We start from the raw sequence: 12,121 nt of genomic DNA on the forward strand, positions 1-12,121 counted from the left end.
ACACTAAACTTAGGCCTTTTATCTTGAACATAAGGGTTTTTGACCCTATTTTGCTATTAAACAACCCCCCCATTTATTATATTAATAATTAGTATGGTACTAGTAAATGGGGACCCTTTAAAAAAATTTCAAAAAAACTTAGCGAATAAGATCTTCCTTTTGAAACCATTTGGTAAAACTTTGGATAAGATAAGATATCAAACCAAGTCACTTCGTGATTAGGCATTCTCACTTTATTGTAAATTGTAGGATCTCAAGTAATAAAGGTTAGTCATAAGGTAGGATCCACGAGATGTGATAAGAGAAACCCTCGTAAAAGACCCAAATATAACATTAAACGTTTTATAATACTTAAGGCTTAAATTATTCTTTAAAGTATTTATCACAATCACATCATTTTATGAGTGCAAAACATACAAATCACAAGAAAATGTGAAATCTGATATGATATGCACCCGACAAAATATTAAAACTATTATAAAACTTCAGTCAGGTCCAACATATTGTAAATATCTATTTTAATGAAATAAGCCTTCGCATAAAGGAAACACGTTTAAAAGGACAAAGGTATGCCACTCATCGCAAATCGCAAGAAATCAAAGAAAACTTAAATTGGTCTACTCCCAATTTGTGATTTGTGATTTGCAATCTTTCCATTTGTGATTTGCAATTTGCAATTTGCAATATTTGTGATTGGATATTTTGTGATATTTCAATTCATCGCAATTGGAAAATCTATATCACGCATAATTCAAACCAATTAGAAATATGATTTTGAAACATGCGATGCAATATTTTGACAAGACATAAAGGAAATAATGTTGTGTAGGCCTTAATGCATAGTTAATGAGGTTTAAATTCATTTATTCATTTAATGGCTCAATACGATACATATATTTCTTATTTGTGTTTGAAATAAAAGCTCCATCCTTACATTCTTTCAGAATTCACTGTGCTAATTGTGCTTTCGCTTACATTTTCTGCTTTGCATTTTTACCCTGTTTTATCCATTTTCCCAAATTTCAGGAAGTTTTCAAAGAACAAAACACTCATAGAAATCATTAAGAAAGGGAAAAATACTACAGATGCTACTACACCTGAGTAGTAATACATGCAACCACTCATCTCTGATACCACCTATAACAAATATGGTGGGAATACATCTTGGGAGGTAATGTATAATTTACTAGAGGAAGAAAACCCAAGGCCCCTAGAAACTAAGGTGACAACAAATGCCACAGATTCATCCGACGCTTCTTACTTTGAAGCATAATTTCTTTCCTAAACAGGATTGTTGCAAGGTCGAAATTATTACCATACACGGATATGGTATTATGGATTAATAATGATGTGGATGTCTCAAATAGAACGTTTAGAAAATACAGGAAAGATGTCATGCGATCATTCAAACCAAATAATTTGAGCCAAATGTACCACCTGTTACAGCCATAGAAGATCTATGTTAAAGCCTTTATTGATCATTTTTCCAAGGAAAGTGAAGAACCAATGGATTTTATGCAAAATTGAAGGTCTGCTCAAACAAGTTCAAGCATGAGAAAACCGATATGTACCTCATTGCACCTCTATTATCCCTACATAATTTTGCAGTTGAAATGTTGTGTAGCTTATCTGGAAAATCTAATATCACCAAGTTTGCTATTGAATGGGTTCCCTTGATTGATGAAATTGTAAATGCCATGATTATGAATTGGAGTACTATTTTGTCAGACAATTTAGCCATGGCTATTACAGAATACAGGCGCAACAGAATTTTCTCCACTCGGGTTATCCCTCCCTTTTACACGAGTGCTTATGTAATGGATGCTATATGTTTTTTCTCACATTTTCCAAACATGGTCTGGAAATGGACTTAAAAGGATCCTATACCCATCCAAGTTTATCATAAAACCTTGTGGAAATCAAAGTTTGGCTCCCATTTTTATAAAATTTCTCATGCTATCATATTTCCAATTTATCAAACCATTTTTAATAAGAAATCCCCTAGGCTTTCAGAAGAAGCGAAGATAGACATATTTCCAATTGCAATATGGCTTGGTGAGGAATTATTCACTTATATCGGAGTTTTCGATAGTATTACAACTCCCCATGTTCTTCCATATTATGTTCTAGATAAATTACTGGTAAGGAAGATTAGTTATCAAACAATGGGTGATGGTATAACCAAAACCCTCAAAGAGTAGAAGAAATTCATTTGGACAACCTTCCCATTGCAATGTAGCACTTTCATGTTACATGATACTAGCCATGCAACAAAAGAAATATAGAACATCACGTCTCTAAACCTGGCTACTATGGCAGGTAGATAGTATGACCCCAACAAGATCGCCAAGAGTTTCATTGCTATGGTCAAAATCAAGCAATTCATTCATGAAGATCATGAATTTGATGATCTCTTTGAGAAAGATGAGACATTTTCACAGGTTTTACATTTAGCATAAATAATACTAGACCCAACAAACCTCAAATAATTCAACATGTACAAAAATAGAAGGCTCGAATAGGTCCCTTTGGACCTATTACAAATTGAATAAGTAAGAGAACCTAATCCCAACGTAATCTTAGAGGAGAGTTCCAAGCACAAATTATGATGTTGAATGACAAGAAAAACTAGTTGAAGGTTAAAAAGACTCTAAACACCAATTTGAGAATAAAGATGGAAGCCCCGAGGCGGACCTTGAATAGGACACTGAGGAAAATCTTAAAGAAATGACCGAGAAGGTCTCAACTGAAGAGAACATGGAGACTGGTTCCCCACAGGTTGAAACATAAATGATCCCAATCGTCAATCTGGAACAAGAGTGGGAGAAATTTAATAAAATACTCCAAATAGAGACTTGTCTTGAAGGGACTTCTAGGTCCAAGACTCCACAACACACTGAGCAGATTATAAATCTAAAAATGACAATACAATAGATTGTAACTACTCAAGATATTAAAGTCATCATGGCACACCCAAGTTCATAAATTGTTTTAAAGATTGAAGAAATATCACCGATGGACATATTATACAACCCAACACTTAAGGCTATAGTAAAAAGGCAAAGGATGAAAAGAAAAATGGATGTATCAACAACAACTCTTGGAAGTGAACTAATGGATGTAGTGTGGAGAGACACCCCTATTGATCCATTATAAAATCATACAAATCTATCGCAATTTGCAGGTGCATATGCAACTGCAACAATTCATAAGGCAACATAACTCTTACTCTTTCTTAAATAAAAGGAAGAAAGAGTTCAACTGCTTGAACATAAACTTGAGTAGGAAAGACATAGCACCAATAGTCAAGCATAAATACAAATGGCACAACTTCAACAAGATTTTGAGAAAATCATAGTACAACATTAGACAAAAATAATAGAGAAGAACACACAGATTCACAAAATGCAGGCTATACTGAATAAATTTAAAGACAATCCTCAAACATATGAATTCATTAATGAGGCACTTGAATTCAGTTCTCGTTTGGCACAACAATAGGAAATATTCTGTCAAAGAATCTCATTGATCAATGACTATTGTGAATCAAGTGATAAGTTAAAAAATCAAGTGATTGATCAAATATTAGAATATGAAGAGCTAAATAAGAGGATATCATAATTTATTTCTTGGAAAGAATCCGAGGAAGGAAAAAAGGAAGATCTACCAAAGATCAAGGAGTCCCACAAGGACATATTATTTCCAGATTGGGACATACAGTTAAAATAGGTGAAAATGGCAGCAACAAGAGAAGATAGTACAGGAAACAACATCATTGAGGCTATCAATGAAAACCTCCACATTGCCAATGTTATGAGAGAATGCATGCCAGAAGCTCTCCCAGACATTAAATAGTTAGAATAAAAGTGGAAAGAAACTTCCAAAACAAATGCGAAGGGAATCAAGAAACTGTCTAATCTTGATTGGGAAACATGATTTGAGTTATTCCTAGGTATATAGTAAGATAATATTAGAATAGATAGATGCATGTGTTTTATTGTTTAAATAAATAATTTTAGTTAGATCATTTTCCATTATATCTTATATCAACCCAACATCATTATCATATCAATTCTTGCTGAGAAACTTCTCCCATTATCCCAAGTTGGAGGCACCACACCAAATGGAAAAAGAGTTGCTTTCAAGGTCTAGACTGGGTGGTTATCCCCCATGTTGTTGCAAAAGAATTCCAGGGATTTAATAGACCCTTCCCTTGCAACTCTTCCCACCGCATTGGAGCATATGGTCCCTTATTCCACATGGATAAAGACATATGGGATGTGACCCTCACTTAGTAAGATGCCGAGGCCTTTTGACTCTCATTTTCCCCACTAAATAGGTCTATGGCCCTACCAACAGATTAGACTAAACCAAAAAGAGAATTGCATTTCTAGGGTAGAAGGTACCCTCCACACTATTGAATTTGTAAATAGGTTTGGTTTTCATAACTATTTATCATCATGATTTTGTAAAAGAGTCAAAAGAAAAATTATTCTATTATGTCCCATTTGTACATTTAAAAGAAAAGAAAATTTGAATTTCTTAAAGTTTATTTTTGTCCCCAAGCTTATTAAGTTGACCCTCCTTAATTAAAGTCAGCCCATCCTTTAGGGGCACCTTTTTGCATGAGGAAACAACCATATATTGGAATCATTCCTCCACCATTTGGAAGCCAATTTGGTTCTCTTTTAGAAATTCAGGTCCACAACATACAAATCTGAGGCACATTCTTCTAGTTAATGTGAGTTTTCTATGACACTTTCCCTCTATGATGATGAGCCCTTCCTATGGAAGATCTTGAGGCACAAACCTAAGCTATGAAGCATGGATTTATTTGATGAAGTATGAAGTTCCTTAGAAATATTCTTTGTGGTTATGGAGGGATAAATTTGTACTTTTGTTACCTGTTAGTTTGACTTGGATTTCTCTTGTTGAAAAATGTTTCTATAGGGAAAGGATTGTTGGTTTTTCCCCTTATGGTTTTTTCCCTGGCCTCTATCCTAATTTTTGGTGTCTTTTGTATATTGTGCACACTGATATTTATTTCTCTTATACTTAAATGGTTAAATTGATAATTGATTGATGAATAAAAAATAAGAACTAACAAGGAATAATAAATATCTTAGCAAGTAATTATTATTATTAGAAATTCTTATTTGCAAAAGAATTTTAGCATTGTATCATAACTAGTTTTGGAAAGAAGTCGGAGGTAGCCATAGACCCAAGAAGGAAAAATCTTATATCTTCTCTTGGGGTCTGATCCTGGACATGAACAAAATCTTTTAGCCAAATTTACAAATGTGGTTATGGGAATATGTTGGACCATATACCTTTATGATTGGGTCAAATTTTTTGTTCATGTTGAAGCATGTCTGAGTCTCTTTTTGGAGTGTTGGATGTGGGGTTAAGCACCTATCTTAAGGCTCAAGTTAATTTCGAGTGCAATAATGGAAGTTCTATAAGAAAGGCATACTTTTGTAAGGTTAAGTTGTAGGAGATATGAAAGAAGGGTGAAAAGTATTTGTTATCTCATGCTCAATACAAAGACCTTAAGGATGGAGTATACATTTGTTTAATGACCAAAGTATCTATGAAATTGTGTTAAGACCAAGCCTCTATGAAAGGACTAGTAATTTGAAATCAAATTTGGACCCTTTGTGAACCTTGATTAAGTCTTTAACGATCCAAATTACATCTATGTGATTCATATAAGATAAATTTATAGCATGGTCTAAATCTATGGTACAGTCCATTCATCTAGTTCAAGTCTTTTATCTCTATGAATCAAGGTCTAAGCATTCAATTAAGACAAAGGAGATTTCAACTATATTCCTATTGGAAACAATGAAATAGTTAATTATATATATCGAACAAACATTAAAAAAATACAAGCTATGTTATATGAGTTTATGGAAGAGTGCCTATGTGATAATCTAAATTCTAGGGAAAAGGCCTAAATTTTATGTAAAGGGATGAGTTTTTATGGGTTATCTCTTTGTAAAAGAATCATATGTTATCTATATGATATATCATATAAATTATTGTTCAATATTCATTCTGAAGTAAATCTTAAATATATAAGTTAGCCATTATTTGTGGTGATATTATTATACTATATAATATTCGAGCCCATATACGATGAAAACAAAACACTTTAAGATGAGCTCAGAGTTATTCAAGATATCTAAATCCATGGCATCTGAATTATAGTGATGTTATGACAATCCAGATGTTGTGATGAGATCATGGTTGGCATTGATGTCAACCTCATATTGTGTGAATATTGATGAGTCTTTCAGTGATTGATCATTGGCATTGATGTCAACCTAGGCTTGTGTTGTAGATTGTATGCATATAATTTGTTTTTTATGGTATTGGCTTGTGCATGGTTATTGTGGCAGATGCCTGAATTGCTGGTGCTTTAATGTTGCTTTGATTTCTTTGATGGTTGGTTGGCCAACTAGGTCTCCATATCTACGATGCTTGAGTTGTTTCTTTGAGATGTCCTTGATGCTTCTGAGTTATGGATTGGGTTCTGCACTTATGAAGACTATGTCATGTATAAGTTGAAAGCGGGTTTGCAAAGTTGGTTTAGAAATGTTAGAGATGTTGATCAAGAAGTTGGAGGCAGTTCTAAGCTAGATATTTTGATTTCTTCTGATCCTTTGCTCCAACTGAATGGAGCTAAGCTCATGCATGTAGTTGAAAGCTCCAACCACTAGGAAGAAAGCTTATCTATGTGGTTTCCACCAAGAATCATCAATATTGTGTGTTCAATTGTGTCTAAAATTCAAAAGACCTTTTGATTCCTCACACACCATGAGTGACTTAAATGTTTTATGATGTTTCTTGTTTGGTACTTTTCATAGATGATTCCAGTTGACCAAATGAACATGCGAGAATGTAGTTTGAGGTGTGAATTCATTGATAGAGTGAGTAATAGAGATAATGTATCGGTATGTTTAAATAGAGAGCAAGAAACTTATTCTGTGTTATATAGTGCACCTAGTGACATGTAGAGGTGAGGTAGAAGCCATAGGTCGATCTCCAAAGAGGGTGAAAATTCTCAAATGTATATGACAACGATCAGAGAGTGAGGAGACTTATGGAGGGATCAACTATTGTTTCAGAGATGAATAATTTGATATGTTGATTATGATAAAGTTTGTAGGCCCTTCAATAGAGGATATTCAGAGAAAACAACCTTCATTTAATTGTGTTGTTGTAGCAAAATCTCCAGTGGAGAGTTATAAGTGATGGATTCACCTATAAGGTTGCTAGCATCCTTGCGATTGCAAGTCTAATGGTCTTTTGTAGCGGAAATCAGTGTTTTAATGCAAAAATTATTTGTGTTTGTTGTTTTTTATTGTAGAGAGAAATTTCTTGTCCATGGTTGTAGTATTACTTCTATGTTTTGCTCAAAAATTTCATGGATGAGTTCTCCCTTTATATTTGATGTACTATTGATGGAGTTGCATCGAGAGCATGTTTGTAGAAGGTCTAAGGTTATTGTTGTTACAAAATTCTTGCATATGATACATGTTACACTATGAGTAGAATTGTATGAGTGAGGTCTTTTGTGTTGATTTGATTTATTAAGAAATCCAAAGCTTATGTATGTTACTAGTTTGAGTTGTTGAGGTTTGATATGTTGCTGATGTACAGGGGTTTGTTGACGAGTTGGTGTTGATGTATTGAGGTTATCAGAGAAAGAAATTTGTCGCTATTTTATGCAAGGGTTTATATTGAACATTATGAAATATGTCACTAGAATATCAACATATTTGGATAGCTTGGTGAAGAATGAATGGGTGTTCCTTGTCGATGGTGGTTGGTAGCTTCAGTGGAGGGATTGACATTCTCATAGTGGAATGGGTGTTGGGCTAGGCTTGTTTGGGTTAAAGTCTTATAGTGGATGGGTGTTCAAAAAGTCAATTTAGAGTTAGAAACTTCCTTGCTAGACATAGCCAACTATGATGATGTCAAATGGTTTTCCTTATTAATAAAATTTGAAGCAAAAAAACAATAAAAACAAAGAGTGGTTTTTGACCCAGAGGGGGTTTTCCAACACAAATCCTTGTGTTCATTGTGTATAAATGTGTGATTGTCTTGATTTACTTTTCGTTGAAGATATATGTTTATTAATGTATTATTTTATGTGAAAGAGTGATGAATTGATATATGATGGCATGTCTTAAATTGTGAAAAATATTTAAGAAGTTGTCACTATAGATCCACCCCCAAAAGTAGTGATATGATATCCAACCATTGGTATAAGATCCAGATTTCTCTTCAATGAAGCTTAATCGCTTGAGGGTATATCGAGGAAATTTTTCCAAGAACACAAGAAATAAGTATCCCAAAAGGAAGAGCAGGAAACAAATCAAGAATATTTCAAATTCAAAAGAAACCATTTTCTTGCTAATGAAGAACAATGAAGGTAAATGTAATAATCTCATATCTCATGGTAAATTTTCTCATACATGTAGTGATGATGATTCTCTTGAGTTTGATTGTTTAGAAGATGATGATCAATCAATTCATTTTGATGTTTTGGAGAAAATTGGAAATAACCCTTTTGTAGAGAAATTGGATTTATAAGATGAAGAGCCTTGCAAGATTGCAACTATAGAAGCTTAAATTAGAATGCACATGGCTGAAAACAAACACTAGCAGAATTTATTACAAATGCTTGATAAGAAGGAGTGAACCTAAAATGATGAAATCAATAAATTAAGAATTGAGTTGGATGAAGGAAGACGGGTTAAAGAATGAACGTGGAAGAAATACAAAGTAAAAGAAGATGAATGTGAGGGACTAAAAGTTGAGGTTGTTGCATTGAAGAATGAGCTATAAATAAATACTATATAATTGAAGATCAACTTAGAACCTATCTCAAAGAAATCCAAACCTAATCTACTCAAGAGAGAAATGAAATCAAAATAAAACTTAAACAACCTATAAGAAAAGATCGTACCAACAGTAAGAATAGGAATGAAGAAGCACATAAGCAAAATCAATAGCCAAAGCATGAAAAAATACTACTAGGAATATCATCCACTTCCTCAATATCGGTAAGATGCTTCACCTACTAGAAGTTCAGGCATATAGCTATGAACTGCAAAGACATGCAGCAAAAAATGTAATTAGAGAAAAAGCCCCATCAAACAAGCTCATACATGGCTAGGTATAATAGTTCATTCTATGGCTATTGTTTCTCGTGTAACCATTCTGGGCATAAGGCTTTTGATTTTTGGAACTATGTGAAGAAGAGGGGTTTTGAAGCTTTTCCTTTGTTTCTTTGACATATAAGGTGTTAATTTTGTGAGAACATTGGCCATAAGGCCAATGACCACAAATTTGTCATATGTTATAAGAGATTCATTCAAAGGGTGAAAATTAATCAAATATGACCAGAAAAGTGATCAAACAATGGAGCAAATGTCAATGACCAATCGAACAAAATCTGGTAGAAAAAGGAGCAACAATTTCCCCCATTAAAAACTGAGGCTTTAATGGTCTCAAGGGGAGCATATGGTAGCACTTTGATTCTGCATAAATAATTATTAAATATGTTTCCATAGGAGGAGAAGAGAAAATTGACAAAACTACATGTAGGAGGTACTTGAACTCAGAGGAGTTCTATGAGGTTTTAATTTTTTTTTACTTATTTATGTTTTTGGTCTAGATCGACCATATGTGATTGAATGTAATTTTTTAAGTAGAAAATCGTTAATCCGTAATGATGGCATGGTAGAATAGATGTATGTTCAAAGGTTAGATATTATCCTAGTTGGTGTTTCTTTTGAATGTTTTGAACTAATGCAACTATTTTTATTGATGAGAAGATTGCCAAAATTGATGAGTGAGAAAATTGCACAGGTTTAGGAAAATAATTATTTTCTTTCCAACAGACTAGTAATTTTTTGGATCTATGGCATCTTGGAGAAAATGATTTGCTATGCAGTTGTGCAATGGAGGTTACCTTGGTGACAATTCACAAAGAGATTGTGCACTCGAATATTTCCCCAGGCTAATATTTGCATGATCTATATGTTGATTTTATGCTTTATATGGTATATATGGAGTTGCCTTACTTTATCATAACGATACATGACTATTGCCTTATGCTTTCCTTGCATCATTTATAGTTTGTGATGCTTTTGTAAGAAATTATGTTGTTGTTATCTAGTGTTTAGATCAACTTAGTATTGGTTCTTCCATGATTCATGATGTTTGAAAGGATGTTGTTTTTCATATATATATATGGTTGCATGGACACAGGGTTTAATTTTTGTTGAAGAAGTTGTTTATTTAGTGATATATCTTCTTTTGGTGATGACTGAGCTTCATAGAACCCATATTATTCCTTTGATAAGGACAATATATATATATATATATATATCACCATGAATGACATTTGATACGCTTCATTTGCTGCTTTTGAGATCCACATATTATGTTGCTGCTGAAGATTGATGTCTAATTTCATTGTGAAGACATGTACTTACATATAGTTACAACTATGGTGGTCATTTTGTGGCTTCTCTTTGATGTTATGTCACTACTTTATCTTCATGGTAGTTCACATGCTAGCTACTATTGATGCTTTGGTCAAGAAGGACATGAGTTTCTTATGTCATTATTATTAACACTTTTGTCATTAAGCGGAGGTTATATGGTTTCCTATTGTCTTATCTACCTATGAGTTCACAAATTTGTCTTGTTGCTGAAATTTTCCATCATGGCCTAACTGTTGAGTGTCAAATGTGTGCCTCTTATTGTTCTATTATTTCTTTGTCATGGCATCTAGAATTCCCATATGAGGATCACATGATTTGTAGGGGAGAAGGATCTATATGTTTCTTTCTATGGCGAAAAGCTTTTACAAAAGGCTAAGGGATTATATGATATATTTATTTGTTGCTACTATTTTGAACTAGGGTTGATATATTGAAGAATCTGATTTTTTTATTCATTCATGACTTTCATATGGTTTAATTGCTCCTCATTAGAAGTTTGGTTGAAGGTTGAAATCGATATCCAAATGTGTGAATTTGGTATTATTGTCTCATGTTTTGATTGTACAATGGTGGTATTGCTTCCTAGAAGCCATTCGTGGGAGTAATCTATGTTCATAATTCATAAAAGCTATGCACTCTCAATGTTATAGCCATGCATTTTTCCTATAAATCCCTTTAATCATTGTTATTCATATGGAGTTGTATTTGAGTTAGGAATATATTGGAACAAGGGTCAAGAGAGAGAGCCATGGGTCATGTCAAGAGTGTGTTGTATGCGTGTGATGAGAATTGAGAATTTCTACATCCATGTTCGGGCTATTTGGATTCAAGAATTTTATTTTTGTAGGAGCTCTTAGAGTCTTTGAGTAGTCATGTACTATGACTTCCTTCTTATGAGTCATGGTTGATTCATGTGTATTTCTTTCATGCATGAGAGAGGAGTCATAGTTCAACTAATTATGTACATTATGCATACTTTTATTATTCATATAGCCATGTATTATGCCATGTATCTTATTGTTTATCATTGGGACAAAATTGGTCAAAGCATTGATATATAAGGAGAAACCTTTTTATATGAAAGAGAGGAATTAGCAACAACAAAGGCAACATGTTCAATAGTCCAAGAGATGTTTTTGCAGCACCTTTATATGTTTAAGGGGAGCTTGTTCATCCTAGTAGAAGTTCATTGGCATGTATCAGCTTTGAATTGGCATGACATTGATATTGCTAGGGGTAGTTATTCTTTCATTCCTCACATTTTGGCATTGTTGAGTTTGTCCCTTTGCAATTAATGTAAAAGGGGGAGAAAATGAGGACAGAATCTATTCAAGAGGTTATTTGGATGGTTCAACTGGCATTATCGTCAATGCCAAAGGGGGAGATTATTGTTTATTGATATTGTGATGAGGTAATGGGTGGCATTGATGTCAACCCAGTAGTGGGTGAAGATTGACAAGTGTTGTAGTGATTGATGGTTGGAATTGATGTCAACATGGGCTTGTGTTGTAGATGGTATGGATATTCTTCATTGCTTGATTGCATTGGCTTATGCATGGTTGTTGTGGTATATGCTTGTGTTTCAGGTGCTTTAATGT

This window comes from Pinus tabuliformis, chromosome 2_2 (assembly GCF_031772625.1).
Source record: "Pinus tabuliformis cultivar Carrire ecotype Pingquan chromosome 2_2, CPIR1, whole genome shotgun sequence".
Classification (NCBI taxonomy): Eukaryota; Viridiplantae; Streptophyta; class Pinopsida; order Pinales; family Pinaceae; genus Pinus; species Pinus tabuliformis.